Source organism: Humulus lupulus, chromosome 7, assembly GCF_963169125.1.
Source record: "Humulus lupulus chromosome 7, drHumLupu1.1, whole genome shotgun sequence".
NCBI lineage: Eukaryota > Viridiplantae > Streptophyta > Magnoliopsida > Rosales > Cannabaceae > Humulus > Humulus lupulus.
In genome coordinates, this window is record NC_084799.1 from 90573569 (window position 1) to 90591356 (window position 17788).

Below are 17788 nucleotides of genomic sequence, written 5' to 3' on the forward strand. Positions count from 1 at the left end.
CTGATACTTATTCAAGATGTTGAAGCACTCTTGCAAGTCCCCTATATGTTCTTCTGCCTTCTTTGACTTAACCAGCATGTCATCAACATATACTTCCATATTTGTACCGATCAGCTCCTTAAACATATGATTGACTAGTCGCTGGTAAGTCGCACCAGCATTTTTCAAACCGAAGGGCATTACTTTGTAACAGTAAAGCCTTGTATCGGTCCAAAAGCTAGTGTGACCCTCATCAGGTGGGTGCATACTAATCTGATTATACCCGGAGTATGCAACCCTAAATGATAGGATCTCGTGCCCCGAAGTGGCATCAACCAGCTGATCGATCCTTGAGAGAGGGAAACAATCTTTGACATTCCTTGGACATATCGTGGGTGCAGATGGGATTAAGGTGGATCCATCTAAGGTAGAGGCTGTTAGGGATTGGCCGAGGCCAAGGAACGCCTCGGAGGTGCAGAGTTTTCTTGGTTTGGCGGGTTCCTATAGACGGTTTGTAGAGGGCTTCTCGAAGATAGCGACACCGATGACAAAATTGACACAGAAGAATTTGAAGTTTATCTGGTCAGAAAAGTGTGAAGACAGTTTTCAAGAACTGAAGCGATTACTTGTTTCGGCGCCTGTGTTGAGTCTTCCTTCGAGGGAAGAGAAGTTTGTTGTTTACTGCGATGCATCGAGGTTGGGTTTAGGCTGTGTGTTGATGCAGAATGAGAAGGTTATAGCTTATGCATCACGACAGCTGAAGGAGTATGAACAGCGGTATCCTACCCATGATTTGGAGCTAGCAGCGGTGGTATTCGCACTAAAGATTTGCTGACATTATTTGTATGGGGAGAAGTGTGGGGTGTACACTGACCATAAGAGTCTACAGTATTTCTTTACACAGAAGGACCTGAACATGAGACAGAGGCAATGGCTTGAGTTGGTAAAGGACTATGATTGTGATATTCTTTACCATTTGGGGAAAGCCAATGTAGTGGCAGATGCATTGAGCCGCAGAGGCCCAAGTCAGTTATATAGTTCCACCCAAATCTCAAGAGATTTAGCTGATGAGATGGTCAGAGCAGGGATAGAATTGGTGGTGGGCCGGTTGGCCAATATTACTCTACAGTCAACCCTGCTGGAGCGGATCAGGGAACGACAGTTGGCAGACACTCAGTTGCAGGGGGTTAGGGAGAATGTCTTAGCGGGAGTAGCTAAGGACTATTATATATCTGAGGTTTGTTTGCTTTGGTATCAGGGACGGATTTGTGTTCCAGCTAATGAGGGAATCAGACGAGAGATACTAGATGAGTCTCATACGACTCCGTACTCACTTCATCCAGGTACCACGAAGATGTACCAGGATCTATGGATGTTATATTGGTGACATAGCCAGATGCTTAACCTGTCAGCAGGTGAAAGCTGAACATCAGCGACCAGAAGGGTTGCTTCAACCTTTGGGTATTCCTGAGTGGAAATGGGAGGACATTACTATGGATTTTGTGGGAGGCTTACTCAAAACAGTGGGGCTTCATGACTCGGTATGGGTGATAGTGGACAGATACACCAAGTCAGCCCATTTTCTTCCAGTAAGATCGACATATATTGTGGATCAGTATGCTGAGTTGTATGTGAGAGAGATCGTACGTCTCCATGGGGTTCCTAAGTCTATAGTGTCAGACCGGGATCCCATCTTCACTTCCAAGTTTTGGAGTGGTTTGCAGAAAGCTTTTGGGACTCAGTTGAAGTTCATTACAGCCTTTCATCCTCACACTGACGGATAGTCTGAGAGGACGATTCGGGTGTTGGAGGATATGCTCAGAGCGTGTGTGATTGACTTTGAGGGTTCATGGAGTAAGTATCTTCCGTTGATTGAATTTTCGTATAACAATAGTTACCAATCAACAATTGGAGTGGCTCCCTATGAGATGTTGCGTGGGAGGAAGTGTAGATCACCCATTTACTGGGATGAGATGGGTGAGAGGAAGTATTTGGGGCCAGATATGTTACAGAGGACAAGTGAAGTTATAGAAAAGATCCGAGCTAGGATGCTCACCTCTCACAGCAGACAGAAAAGCTACACTGATCCTAATCGTAGGGACATGGATTTCCAGGTTGGGGACCACATGTTTCTTCGAGTCTCACCTTTCCGAGGGGTGAGGAGGTTTGGAAAGAAGGGCAAGCTAAGCCCTAGATTCATTGGACCTTTTGAGATCCTATAAAGAATTGGTCAGGTGGCTTACAGATTAGCTTTGCCACCATCGTTGTCTGGAGTTCATGATGTATTCCATGTTTCTATGCTCCGGAAGTACGTCTCAGATGTAACTCATGTATTGAGGTATGGAGATTTGTAGTTACAAAAAGATTTGGCTTATGAAGAGAAACGAGTTCAAATCTTGGATCGAAAAGATAAAGTATTGCGGAATAAGACGATTCCTCTTGTTAAAGTGTTGTGGAGGAATAGTAGGGTCAAGGAGGCGACCTGGGAGCTTGAGACAGCGATGCGGGATCAATATCCCGAGTTATTCAGGTAAATTTTGAGGACGAAATTCTCATTAGGAGGGGATAGCTGTAACGACCCAAATTTACTAATAAGGCTTAAGGGCCTTTATTAGTGTGCCAGGAGGGCATAATTGGAATATATGTGATTTAATGATTAAAAGTATGCCATATGACTATTTGAATATCTGAGATGCATGACTATGTGTATTAGTATGCATGTAGGCCCTGATTAGGTTAGAAAGGGCATAATTGTAATTTTGGCCCGTTGAGGGCATAACTGTATATATACGTGATAATTGTTGAGACCACATTATTATGTGGATATATTTGTGATCTGTGATTCGAGACGATCCTAGTGAGCGGGTTAGCGAAAAAGTCACGACGGGGATTTATACCCGGCTCGGGGCGAGCCTGGGGGTATAAATGGCAATTTAGAGAATATATTGGGGTTAATTTTGACATTGAAGAATATAATTGGTGGCTAGCTAAGTGTCGGGAAGTCAGCGGAAAATATTAGAGACACTTGAGGAATTAGCGAGAATTGGGTGAAATGACCAAAATGCCCCTAGGTGGATTAAAAGATTTAGAATTAAAGGGGAGGGTATTGTGGTCATTTGGCTTATAAAGGATAGGTATAACTGAGGCTTTACATTTAGTGGAACTTGTAGAAAGAAATAGAAGTCTGAAGGAAAGAAAAGAAAGAAAAAGAAGGGAAAGAAAGGGGAAGGAAAAGCAGGGCATTTCCAAGGTCGGTTTGGGACCTCTTCATCATTTTCATCTGGGGGTTTGAGGCTAGAATCAAAGGAGCTTAAGGCTGAGATTGTGAGCTTGAGTTCTTGAGCAGATTGGGGAAATCTAGCTAGCGCTATTCCTCAGTTGAGGTAAGACTTTGAGGATTTCTTCAGTTTCTGGTTTTCATGTTGAACTAAGATGTCTAAGCTAAATTTGATGGGAATTCTAGGGAATTCAAGCTAAGGGTTTGAGGAGGAGTAAGCCAAGGAGGTGTAGAGACTAACTTAAGGTCGAATCCCCATTGAAGGTATGAAATTCTAGCTCTAAATTATGAGGTTTTGGTTGTTTTGCTGAAGTTTATGAGTTTGAGGTTCAACCATGGTGAATTTTGAGATTGGGAGTGCATGTGTTAAAATTTTATGTGGTTGGGATGCTTGGGATGAGTTAGACATGTTAGAAAGCTTGATTCTATGTTTGTTTGAAGTTTGGAGAAGTTTTGGTAAGGTTTGGCTCGGGGAAAATCGAAGGGGGGAAAAACAACATTTACTATTCTGTGACTAGCTCTACAGCGCTAGCCTTTGGGCGCTGTAGCAATAGGCCATATACCCTGGGATGATTTTGGGCTCTGTTTTTAGCGCTGTAGCGCCCTCCTTAGATCGTTGTAGCGCTACCCTATTTCCAAAAAGGGGTTTTTGAGTTATTTTCAAGGGTTTTTGCCTGGGGGTTCGAGGTTCGATTCCACCACCCCATTTAGTGGAATTGGGGCTTCCCGAGGGCTCGGGATTGGTCCCGAGGCTAGGTTTTGGACTTGATGTTTGGTGATGATTTTGATCTATGGTTTTGACTAGGTGTGCGCTAGGGCTCAAGAGGGATCGTGCTCAAGGATCAAAGCGAACGAAGCTAGCGAATTTAAAGGTAAGAAAACTGCACTCGGTTATGTGTTTGTGATGGGACTAAGTGCTCCCCATATTTGTATAATGTCAAAGATGGTATTATGCCATGGGACATGTGATAAACGGCCTAAGGGTTCCGTAGACAACATTTGCACACAGGGTGCGGCTTGGCCACTGGTAGCCGAGGACAGCTTAATATTCACTGAGCTCGGTTTAAGCGGGCCGGAGTCAGTGGGATAAACAGAGGGTGCGGCCTAAGGGCGCTAACCCTAGTTATCATATGTGGATTGATTATTGATATGAATTGATATACTTGGTATGATGAACACTTGATTGTCATGAATGCTTAAACTGATTAAGTACATGCTTATGCGATATGAGATATTTGACTGTCTGTTGATTGATTATGCTCTGTTATTGTGTTTTCTTGCTGGGCCTTGACTCACGGGTGCTATGTGGTGCAAGTAAGGGCAAAGGTAAGATTGACCAACCTTGAGATGGAGAGCTGCGAGGCTGAATGTACATAGTCAGCTGTTCGACCGACATGGCCGAGGAGTGGATCAGGACAAGGAATGCTTAACAGTCTATTTTTCCTTAGAGTGGCTAGTATTTAAATCTTGAATCTTTGTAAATGGTTTTAATCTTATTATTTTTGGGATCCCGTGTAAACAGAAAATGTTATTTATAAGAAATGTGGCTTTTTGAGACCAAAATCTTTAAACCCTAGTTCCACTATAGTTTTCAGTAACACGTTTTCAATTACATGACTTGATTAGCAAGTCTAGCACTTTTATTAGCACACGGTGTAATGGTCTTGGCTATCCAGGGCATTACGACTTGCTAGGGATTAGAGACCCACGATGGTTAAAACGCTACCGTGATGAATCCATTCTCCTTTAGCTTCTTAACTTCTTCCTTTAGAGCTTTCGATCTATCTTTGTCGAGCAGCCTTCTTTTTTGTGGTATTGGTGGAAAACTCTTGTCTATGTTCAGGACATGGCTGATAACTATTGGGTCAATTCCAACCATGTCTTTATGCGACCAGGCAAAGACTTCCTGGTTCTTCTTCAAAAATACCACCAGCTTTTGTTTTATCGTTGTCTCTAAGTTTTTACTGACTTTCACAACCCTGGTCGGATCTGCTTCATCGAGTTGGACCTCTTCGAGGTCCTTAATCGGTCCTACTTCTTCATCAAAATCCCCAAAGAGAGGATCCAAATCCCTATCCTCACTTTGGTCAACACCCTATTTGGTGACGCAATCACCTGACTGGGCTTGTGTTTCATTGGCCGTCTGCAACTCTTTTCCAGGGCCTTCCTTCAATCCACCTTTCTTTGCCTTAGATATCAAGGAATTGTAGCATTCCCTCACTTCCCGTTGGTTTCCCAATACGCATCCTATCCTAGCGTCAGTTGGGAATTTCATGGCAAGGTGCCAAACCGAGATCACAGCTTGCTGGTCGACCAGAATAGACCTTCCAATTACAGCATTGTATGCGGAAGAACAATCAACTACTATACAAGTAGTGAGTAATGTCCTGTTCGCATGCATAGTTCCTACTATAATTGGAAGCCTAATCGACCCTGTTGGCAAGAGCCCTTCGCCAGAAAAACCATAAATGGTTTGGTTGCACGGCTCCAGGTCCTTCACAAACAACTTCATCCTCTCCAGTGAAGATTTATACAAGATGTTGATTGAGCTCCCTATGTCAACCAACACCCTCTTAACCATCATGTTGGCAATCTGGACATCCACGACCAGCAGGTCTGAATGTGGGAATCGGACATGCTGAGCATCAAGCTCATAGAAAGTTATTAACTCTTCTTCTGTTCGAGCTTTTTTGGGCGCTCGTTCCTCCACATTCAGCATCTCGATGTCCTGGTCGTGGTGTAAGGTCCAAGCATATTTCCCCTTGCCTTCCCACTATCTCCTGCAAGGTGTGGGCCGCCATTGATGGTGAGTAATGTACCTGCCACAGGAGCTGGCTGTAAAGGTGGCGAACGTTGGCGTACAGGCGCTTGCTCGTTGCCTCCTTGAGCCTCTCGCTGAGAATCTCCTGTGGCTTGCACATATCTCCTTAGGTGTCCTTGTCTGATATGGAACTCGATCTCATCCTTCAGCTGGTTACACTCATTAGTGTCATGACCATAGTCATTGTGAAAACGAAATTTTTTTGTTGTATCTCTCTTGGAGATATCCTTCCTTATAGGTGCTGGTCGTTTGTAAGGGACATTGGAGCTGGTTGCCTGGTAGACCTCCGCTCTGCTCTCGACAAGGGCTGTGTAGTTGGTGAATCTTGGATCATACCTATTGCCTTTGGGGCGCTTATTTTCAGACGTTGATGGCTCATTATTCGCCATTTTTCTACCATTTTTACCATTCCCATTGCCTTTGTCGTTTCCATTGGGTTTATCCGACCCATTGGCGGCTTTTGCGGGATCTTCCTTTGGTCCCTTGCCTTTCGCAGGTGATTTCCCCTCATTGGCAATTGCATCCTCGAGCTTAATGTATCGATCTACTTGATCAAGAAACTACTGGGTACTCTTCACCCCATTATTTCTTAAGCTGTTCTAGAGGGGAGAATGGCACCTCACCCCAGCAGTTAGGGTCATCATTTTCCCTTCATCTCCGATAGTTTTAGCCCCAGCAACTGCTCGCATGAAACGCTGGACATATTCCTTTAAGGATTCTCCCTCCTTTTGACATATCTCGACTAACTGATTGGCCTCAGTCGGGTGCACACGATCAGCATAGAATTGTCCGTAGAATTCCCTCACAAGCATTTCCCATGATACTATGCTTGCAGGAGGGAATTTAAAAACCACTCCTGAGCAGTGTCAAATAGGGTGGCCGAAAAAATCCTTAAGCGGGCATCATCTAACACCTTGTGGATGTCCATTTGTATCTCGAACTTATTGACATGAGATAGTGGGTCCCCATACCCATCAAGTTTGGTAATACTGGCATCTTGAATTTGTTGGGGGTCTCCGCCACAACTATCCTTTGTATGAACGGAGTGCCTCTTCTTCGATCATACTCGATGTGGGATGTTCGGCTTCCCACCAGCTGCTGGACAGCCTGGTTTAATGCATCGATTTGGGCCTTCACGGCGTCTGGGATCGCGGGGGAAACTGGAGCTAGAAGGGTGTTCTCATCGTGCCTTTCGCACCTCTCGTTGAGCAAGTCCCTTAAGTCATCATCTCTACGTCGTTTCTCACTGTCGCCCAATTGATCGAAGACGTTAGGCTGCCTAGGCTGCCCGCCAGCATTCTGGCTTGCAGGCCTATTGTCTCTTGGTGGGGGATTCCTTTCCCAACCTCTTTCTTCTCGCCTCAACCAGCGTTCCTTCTGCTGGAGTCAGCTTCATTATAGTCATGGCTGTCCCTGAACTGCGACCGACTATGGCGCGACCGGCTTGTCACGTTGTTCCCTCCTCGAGCTGGTACCTCGCGAGCGTTAGGGGGAGGCCTGCGTTGGTCAGTAGGTCCCCAGGCATTATCATGTCATGGGGGTCCCCTGACCGCAGAGCCTAACTCGGTGTACCTTCTATTGGCAGAAGGATGTTGCCCCTACTCGGTGGATTTGGCTCATCAGCCACTGGGCATCTAGGGCTTCGGGGAGGCTGCCCGACCCAATTCTGCCTCTGGCGCTGGGGATTATCTCGACCAGTGCAAGAAGGTGGATGCTGCTCAAGATCCAAAATTGGGACATTCTATTGAGCAACAGGTGGCTGCTCCAGCCTCTGATGGCTCCATGGCTGAAGCGGAGGACTCAGATTTGGGGCCCGTTGTGGTGGTGCATTTGGTGGCTGATCCGGTTGAGAAGCTAGTGCAGCTTGCCCCCGAGCCAACTGAATGGCTGCTTCTAGGGCGGCGGTGGCATCTCTCTGCCGGTGGTCCATGTCTGCCTACCGCTCATTCAGCTCTTGGCATTGACGTTCGATTTCCCTCTATTGCAATGCCAACGTCTCAACCGCATTCTATTGATTGGCCTTCAGATTGGCCAACTCCTCTTGAAACACACTAGTGTTGTCCTCAGGGTTTCCGAATCCATCTCCTCCACTTCAAAATCCAGCTGTGGTTCATCTTCGGCCACATTTGGTGGATGAGGCTGGGTGGTTGCAGCGCTGGAAGTCTGTCCCGTCTTCTTGGATGTTTTTTCCATTTGATCTTCTCAAAGTTTCGGATTAATCTCTCAGTGAAAGCACCAGAATTTTGACCCTCAAATTGGTCAATGACACGGAGTCAAATAAACGATAGAAAATGAGAGGCGAACAAGAGGAGAATCAAATGGAAAATAAACAACACAAACGATTTATAGTGGTTCGGCCCCAATGGATAGTAATGACCCATGTCCACTTAGTGTTCTTATTGATATTGAATCCCAACATTGTGATCAATGAACTAGGGTTCACGAATTTCACAAGCCTTGGGAGATTACGATTTCGGTGAATAATCACACTATATGCTTCTCTCTGAGAACCAAGATTCAAAGTTTAAAAATTCCCTTCCTTGAGCCCTTTGAGTCTTATTTATAGGCTCAAGAAGGTTACATGGGCCAACGAGCCTTAATTATAATTAAGACTTGTGTATCAAGGTAATAAAGGAAAATACAATTAATGTCAATATTACAAGATTGCATATAAAAAAGAAATGAACGAAAGTATGCGACCTGACTAGTCGCACCTAAGCATGAGGCTTGATCAATCGATAACTCTCTGGTCGATGGTCGAACAGGACTTATTCACTTAAAGTTGCCACGCATCATCATGAGTCATTTTAGGGTAAACAAACATAACAATAACAAAACAACACAATACACAATTTAGAATAGTTCTCAGAGTTTTTTTTTTTTGTCAGACAAAACTCTCTCTCTTTCTTCTTCTATATTCTAGCAATTCTCATACTATAATTCAAGTTCTCATGTGGTGAGAGACACTTGTGATTCCTAAAATACAAACTCATGTTCTCTATGTGGCCACACACATCTTGAGGTGTAGAGAACACTCCGAAAGATCGTGGTTTGAGTGCTCAAAGCTTTGGATAGGAAGATTGATAAAAATACGAAAAGACTCAAGGACACTTGATAGGCTTCAAGATGTAAAAGTTTATGCTCTTGATTTTTTTTTGTGTTTATATATATATAAATATATATTTGTTGCATGATTAATAGTATTGTATGATAATATTTCTGGATTGTTTTCTTAGTCATATAAATTGTTTATATGATTATTGAAATTTTTTGTATGTTGTTGTTATGTTGTTTCATAATAAGAATAAAACAACAATAGGCCCACCACGCACAAGTTTTCATTGTGTGCTCTGATAGGTTTTCCAACAATTGGTACCAGAGCAAGTAATTAATCTATACATATTATTAATTGTTGTGTGGGATCATATGCATTTTTATATTATATGTGATATATGTGTTGAATGGATGGATGTTTATTTTCATGATGATAGATTCTTAAGGGACGTTTATTATAGTGCTTTTGGGTTTAAGAATTGTTCTTAAAATTTCTAGATGAAATGTGTAAGCCATTTTGGGGCATAGGATTTTTGTAATTTTTTGTGTAAAAATTATGGGTTATAAAATTATGTCCCAAGCCCTGATCCCGAGCCCGAACCCGAGCCCAAGCCCAAGCTGATGCTTGCGCTCCAACCGCACGCCCAGCCATACGTGCCCCTATAGCTGCGCCCATGTGCCCCGTCGCCTCCGTACGCCCCTCCCGCGGCCCTTGCGCGTGCCTCCCTGCTACCCAGCCACCACGCCTCCTGCGCACCTCAGCCGTGGGTCGCCCCACTCCCATGCCAAAAAACCCTTGACCACCGCCCCTTGGCACAACACCTAATGTGTTGTTACCATAAACATATTTTTAATTATTCATTTAATTAAAAATCAGAAATTGAATTAAATTGTTTTTAATTTGGAATTTTTTTATTTATATAATGGTGATTATTTACACAAATTAAAAATATTTTAATTGTTATCTTCCATAATTAGAATTATTTTAATTAAAATATCCAAAATTAAAATTATCTTGAATTTTAATTTCTTAAAATTAAATTTTTTTGATTTTATGTTTTGAATTAAATCACCCAAATTCAAATTGGGCCTTAGAAACTTTTGGGTATTAAAACCCAATGTTTAATTATTTTAAAAGTTTGTTTGAAATAATTAAAAAGTTGTATAATTCAAAATGGATATGGAAAAATGGGTGGCAATGGCTCAAAAGACTACATCTCAAGGTTGAAGATCAAAGTGCTCTTCATCAAGCCTTAGTTAGTCTAGGTTACATTTTTTCATGTATATTTTTGCAAGTGTTGTAATTTTTTCTAGAAATATCCAAAAGTTACCATACCCACTTTTATTTTATTTATTTATTATAAATGTTTGAATGTGATTAAAATGTTTAATATTTTATCATGCATTATAATATGCCATTAATATGCCCACATATTATGCAACTAGCATGCATTACATTCGTGTAGAAAAATGCTATTAGGAACGTCCTATATTATTTTTTATTTGTTTATATGTGATATTTCATATAATAATAAATTTAGTCTTAATTAGTTAAGATGGTAAATCAAAATTAAAGATGTCTAATTTATTTTTTTAATGAAAATATTTTATTAAAATAAAAATGGTATTCTCTTAATTAAAGCAAAATTAGAATTAGAATTAATGGCACAATTTTAATTTTTTGCTTAATTGGATTAGTAATTAATAGAATATCATTTGGTAAAAATAATTAAATTTATTTTTACAACTAAATTAAAAAATATTGATTTTGTGAAAAAGACATTTTTCCAAAATAGTGAGTGGGAGAGGGAGTTATGAAAGTAAGTCTCATGGTCTCCATTATTGGTTGAACACCGAGAGGCATAGGAAGGGCCTTGTGTCGCCTCCGTTTGTGGCCTCCCTAGAAAATGCTTCCGAATATGTTTACTTTATCTCAAGGTTGACTTCTCTTATGAGCATATAATTAGTGATGTATTTCAAATTTGACTGACCCTAAGGCACACTCTTGAGTTAAGTCATTAAATGAAAATACTGGGTTACACTCCAAAGGTGTATCTAGGCTTTCGAGCACGACTAGTACATCTTGATCAAACTAGTCGTAGTTCATAAGTCAAAAGAGAAAAATGCTTTTTTGAGTTTTCACTTATGAAATTGAGATTTTTCTTCAAATTAATTTGGGGTTAGTCTGACCTACCCTAAGGCGGTCCATTAACTTTTCAAATTAGTTTATCGCGAATTAGTATTTTTTTTTTATGTGTTTTTATATGTTGCATTCATGCATCATATTTACTTTTCCAAATAAAATATGATATTAATTATATGTTTTAATTCATTATATTTTATCTATTTAATTCCAGCAACAATGATTAATCCTCTTAATCCTGATCAAGAACTTCAAAATGAGAAAGAACCAGTTAATCCTCGTGATAGCTTCCCAAGTACTTTTTATTTAGACTTCAACAATCTAGATGTTTGGTACAGAAACATACACATAATTCTAGATGAACTAAAGGTGTATGATGCAATCAATTGATGCACCTCCAGATGAGCCATCAACTTTATCTGATTATGATAGTCATAAAAAATATGCAAATTGGATGAGATCTTATTATTTGGCACGTCATTGCATACTAAAGACTATGCCAGACAATCTTAAATTGAGATATGTGAACCTTAAATCTACATACGAGATATGGGAGAGGATCAAAAGAGATTATTTTGATCACTTAAGAAGTTTGCAAGAAGAAATGGTAAATATGATTTGCTCATCGCTTTTTAATATATTTGAATAGTTGATTCAAATATTTACGCCACCATATTTTAGTCTTATTTTCAGAAACGCATTATTCATGAAAAGAAAAGAATGCGAAAGAAAAACAAGAAAATGATTGCAAATTGGTAGACCAAAAGATAACTGACATGGAAATTAGTTTTTCATTTTCAACTTTGTATTAAGTTCTTTTTCATTAAAGTAGTTCTAGAATTTTTTTTTCTTCTAGAAACTATGTTTTTTAGATTCCTTTAATTGATGAATGAACAAGTTTAGTATTTCTTTTGAATAATAAATTCATTTGTTATTTTTTTTAAATATACTTGTTCCACCTATTTCTTCAATGAGTATAAATGATAATTATGAATTATTCATTATTGTGCAAATTGTAGATTTAATAAGACATTTTATTCCAGGCCCAATTAAGTGAAACATATATGTGAATTATTTTTTATCGGTTTATAATTAATTAGAATCATAAGACAAATAAAAGACAGTCTTTTATTGCAACCATTCAATGGTTCTCTCCCTATTTATATAGTCTGCTAATTAAAGTTAAATCAAAAGACATTTTTTCTAATAAAGGCTCAAAAATCACATATCATTTAGCTAATACATAGAGATGTATGTTGAATCTTTTAATGTTCAAAGCTAAAGGAGATAATAAATAGTAAGTCAATATTGATTGACATTTATTTTAGATATGTTTAACTTTGATCAAATGCAAAGAAAATTTCTAGAAATTTTTCATGCAACATTCAAAGTAAAGTCATGATTAGTGGTGAAAAATACACATTTATTGATTTTAATGGTCAAAATAAATTAAGTTTTAATTAATATTTTCATAAAATTAATATGATTTATTTTACAAATGAAAATATGTGATTATGATTTAATTTATTTTATTTTGTAGGAATTAATTTGTATTTTTGGCACTTGGAAACAAAGAAAAAAATAAATAAATAAAATTGAAGAAAGAAATGGAAATGTAGCATTTTAGAAATGAAGAAGCCAACTTTTCGGCCCAAGCCCAGCAGCAGCTTCCTCTTGCCCAGTCGCCAGGTGTCACCTCCCGAGGCCGCCACGTCGCCAGCCAACAGCCTGCCCTCCTCCAGCTTGCGCCACCTATCTTCTTCAAGCCTCCTTTTCTCTTTCAGCCGAAGGTCCAAAGAGAAGCCTCCTTCATCAGCTTTCCCCTCGTCCTTCAACATTTCTCCCCAGCAGGCCCAAATCCTCAAGGCCCAACACTCCTTCAGCATCTTCACGCCCAAAATCGCAGCAGCCCATCAGCCTTCTCTTCAACCCAGCCGCCCACGTGGCATGTTTTCATTGGCCGAAAATGGGTCAAAACCCTCTTGTGTCACCAGCCATGTTTTGTGGGTATTGGACTTTGTAAATTGCTATTTTGAGCTCTAAAGATCCTGTTTTTGTGGTATTTTAGAAAATGAGCATTTTGACTATACACAAAAATAGCTAGGGTAATATTAATAATAAGATTTGATTTTTCAAAATCATATTTTATTATTAATATTTCAGATTTATTTTATAAACCCCATTTTGTTGTTTAATTTCTTTTTAGTCCTTTTCTCCATCTATAAATAGGGACACTTTCTTCACATTATGTATGTAATTTTTAGAGTAGAGAAACTAAAGCAAAATTTCCACTCACTTTCTTCTCATATTTTCTTCTTAGAATTTTTTGAGAATCATGAGCATAATGGCCTAATCTTCCTAGGAAGGTTAGGGATGATTCCATATGCAAGTGATGTTATTTTGCTACTTTGATTTACTATGTTCTTAATGTAATATATTTGAGTTATTTATGTTCTTTCATCTCTATCTTTATTTTGCTATCTTTATTTACTTATGCTAATAGTGTATAGGATTATTCATGCTCTTTCTATGTGCTTCTAATTAGCAAAAGTAATATTGATACATAATTTTATGTCTAATCTTCTATTGCATTATTGCCCTTGGGTATTTTGTCATTTTTAGATTTTTCATAATATTAACATTGTGCTTTTAAAGTAAAGAACTTTATAACTCAAATGAACTTTTGTTAGAAAAGACTATGGACTTTAATGTTAGATTTTCCAAGTAAATATTGGGAGGTGAACTATTTACTTGTGTATTTTTGTAAATCAAGTAACTAAGTAACTAAACAAGCATATGGATGATTCTTGAAACCTTTCATTTTCTCAAACTCTTGATTACATCTTACCTTTATTTCACTTATCTCATTTCATCACTTTATCAAAAATACAATACCAAAATCTCAAACCTCTTTCCATTTACAATTTTATTTAGTTCTTGTTACTAACCTTTTGTGTTATTTTCTACTAACCTTTTGATTTTAGGTTACCTCCTTGTGGATCGACCGCCCGATCTTACTACAACTACCGCTTAGTGTAGTCACATTTTGGGCGTTAAACAAATTTTGGCGTCGTTGCCGGGGAGGTAGTTTTCAAAGGTTTAGTGAAATTTCTACCAAAAATGTTAGCAACCGTATTTGTATTTTTGTTAGTGTAAATATTGTGGTAGTGTAGTTTTTATTTTTATTATTTTTTATTTACTAACTTTTAGTTAATTAGACTATTATTATAAAAAAATAAAGAAACTTAAAAAAATATTATATATATCTTTTCTTTTCTTTTTCTTTTTTTTTTTATTTTTTTCGGTAAAACAAAAAAAACATATTTATATTATAAATATTCATATATATATATATATATATATAAACATAACTATAAAAAAAATTATATATTTATATATATACTTATTCTTATTTTAAATTTCCTTTCTTTTGGTTAAAAAAAAACATATATATTTATATAATTATTTTTCTTTTTTTTAGTTAATTCTTACTCTATTTTTCTTTCTTAATTTCTATTCTATTTTTTTTTAGTTTAATACATATTTAAAAAAAAAAGATTAAGCTTGTTATTTTATCTTCACTTTAATTTTCTTTTCTTTATTTTATTTTTGTGTTCTTTTTTTATTTTATTTTGTTGCTTAGTTTAGGTTTTTCTTTTCCTTTGCCTTAGTTTTATTTAGAATTTAGGTTTAAAAAAAACATAAAATTGCATAAAATTGGTCATAACATTTCAATCATAAAACACTTAGTATTTGGAACAATTGTGTAATATTACAAATGGTAGAAACCGATATTGTTCTGTCTAGAAAGATTGGTTGTTAAATAAGGTTTGTGATAGCGTTACCCTCCGCACTTACCAGGGAACCTCGGGGAGTTCTGTCTAGGCAAGTGTGGGCCTAAAGCGGTACCTTGGGAACCTTCCCAATCGGCCTAGGAATGTTTCGAGCATCTACCTTTGCACTATTACATTGTTGAACTTATTACTATAAGAAAACCAAGCTTGTTCTGTCAAAATAAGCAATTTCACTCTGCTTAAAGGTTGTTTGGTCGAAAAGGTTGACCTGTGATCCACCATACTTACTCAGTAACCTCGGGGAGTTCTAGTAAGGCGTTGGAGATCACCCGAAAACCTCCAAATCTACCTGGGAACAAGTTTAACAAAAAAAATAAATAAATAAATAAAAAAGACATAAAATAAATCTAATTCTGATTCCCGAGGGTGGATGAATCATCACGAAACTTCCAGTGACACTTCTTCCAATTCATCTGCCACTCCTACCGAAACTCCTTCCACTAATCCTGCTTCTCCACAAACTTTTGCTCATAATAACTCATTCGCAATGGCTCGCAATGATGAAATCCAACCAAAAATTCTCAATGACTACCTCCATCCTACCCGCACTTCCACACCTTCATGCATTATCTTCCCTCCTAATATACCTGCATTAGACTTTAAACCTGACATGATTCAACTCTTGTCCACATTTCATGGAATGGAAAACGAAATCCCATACGTGCATATCAGAGAATTCAAGGAGGTGGTAGCCACGTTCTATAACCGAGCCAAAAATGCCGATGTTGTGCGACTGAAGTTCTTCCCCTTCTCCTTGAAGGACAAAGCCAAAAGCTGGTTATACTCTTTGAGACCTAGGTCTATTGGAACATGGGAGGAGATGACTAAATCCTTCTTTCTGAAACACTTCCCTAGCCATAAGACCAACAGTATAAAATGACAAATTTCCACATTCTCCCAAAAGGACAATGAAACGTTCTATCAAGTCTGGGAAAGATTCAAAGATCAGTTAAATCAGTGCCCGCACCATGGCTATGAGAACTGGCGCTTGTTCAGTTACTTCTATGAAGGTCTCACAAGTCGTGAGCACCAATTTGTAGAAATGCTATGCAATGATGAATTCCTCAAAAAAGAGCCAGACGATGCTCTTGAATATCTTGAAGAAACTGCGAAAAAGTCTCACACCTGGACTGGTCCAAGTGCTACTGACAACACCAACCAACACAAACCATCTGGGATCTATCAACTTCGAGAAGAGGATAGTATTAAGGCCCAACTCAAAGCTTTTAAAAAGCAGTTTGAGGTCTTAATGACGAAAAATGGGCAAAAGTCGCACATGATCGCTCAAGCGCAACCGCAAGAACCTTGCTTTGTTTGTGGAGGGACGGAGCACTTAGCTAAGGACTGCTTAGCGTTGAATGAAATGAGGGGGGTTTATGAGGAGCAATGCAATGCCTTAGCGGCATATAACAAGCCATTCTCCCATACGTACAACCCTGGTTGGAGAAACCACCCAAACTTCAGTTGGAGAGATTCCAACCAAGCTCAATTGTCTAGAGGCCAATGGAGAAATGAGCAACAAGTTCAACCATCAAAGGCGTATTCTGCACCTCATTACAATGCTCATCCACAACGAAATTCTCTCGAGAATACTCTTCATGCATTCATGGAGGAACAATCCAAATTGAATCGCCAAATGATGGAAGAAATCAAGGAAATGAAATGTCAATTCTCAAAATTGACTGAATCCTTGGCCATTCCGGAAAAAGGAAAACTCCCTTCCCAGCCAAAATTCAATGTTCAAGGCCAACACATGGCCCAATCTTCAAATTTTAATGATCAAAATGTCAAGGAAGTAAATGCCATCACGACGAGAAGCGGTAAAACTCTGCAAGACCCACCCATAAAATCCAACACTCCCAGTACTCCAAAAGTCATTTATGAAAATCCACCCCTCAATGCCACTCCAAAAATACCATTTCCCCAGGCTTTGAAACCTATTGGGAAACTTCCTGATAACCAAGCTGAACTCCTTGAGCACTTGACCCAAGTGAAGATTAATCTTCCTTTGCTTCACATCATAAAACAAGTGCCCGCTTATGCCAAAATCATCAAGGATCTTTGCACTGCAAAAAGGAAGCACCATGTTAAGAAGACTGCTTTCTTGACCGAGCAAGTGAGTGCGGTGATTGAACAAAAGGCACCGCCAAAATACAAAGATCCCGGTTGTCCCACCATTTCTTGCCAAATTGGGACCCATGAAGTCAGCCAAGCCTTACTTGATCTTGGCGCGAGTGTCAATCTCATGCCTTATTCTGTATACTCGCAACTCAGTCTTGGAGAAATGAGGCCAACATCTGTTGTACTACAACTTGTTGATCGTTCCACCAAAAAGCCTAGGGGTATCGTTGAGGATGTATTGGTTCAAATTGAAAAATTCTATTGTCTTGTGGATTTTCTTATTCTTGATACCCAATCTGTGGTGAACATGGAGTCTAAAATTCCTATTATCTTCGGAAGACCATTCCTTGCTACTGCAAATGCTTTGATCAATTGTCGGAATGGTCTAATGAAGATATCGTTTGGAAACATGACTCTTGAAGTCAATATCTTCCACATCGAGAAACAACCTCGAGAAGACGATGAATGCTACCAAACATTCATGATTGACTCTTTAATTCCCAAGGAGGTTCAATTGCAAAGCAACTTTGATAATCTTG

At 39.0% G+C, this 17788-nt stretch overlaps 1 non-coding gene across 1 annotated transcript; it reads right to left on the minus strand.

The window, feature by feature from the left end:
• Nucleotides 1–15996: 15996 nt before the first annotated feature.
• On the minus strand, nt 15997–16103 carry LOC133792810 (small nucleolar RNA R71). Its single transcript, XR_009874283.1, has one exon. It is a non-coding gene; the product is annotated as a small nucleolar RNA R71 (small nucleolar RNA).
• Nucleotides 16104–17788: the final 1685 nt, after the last annotated feature.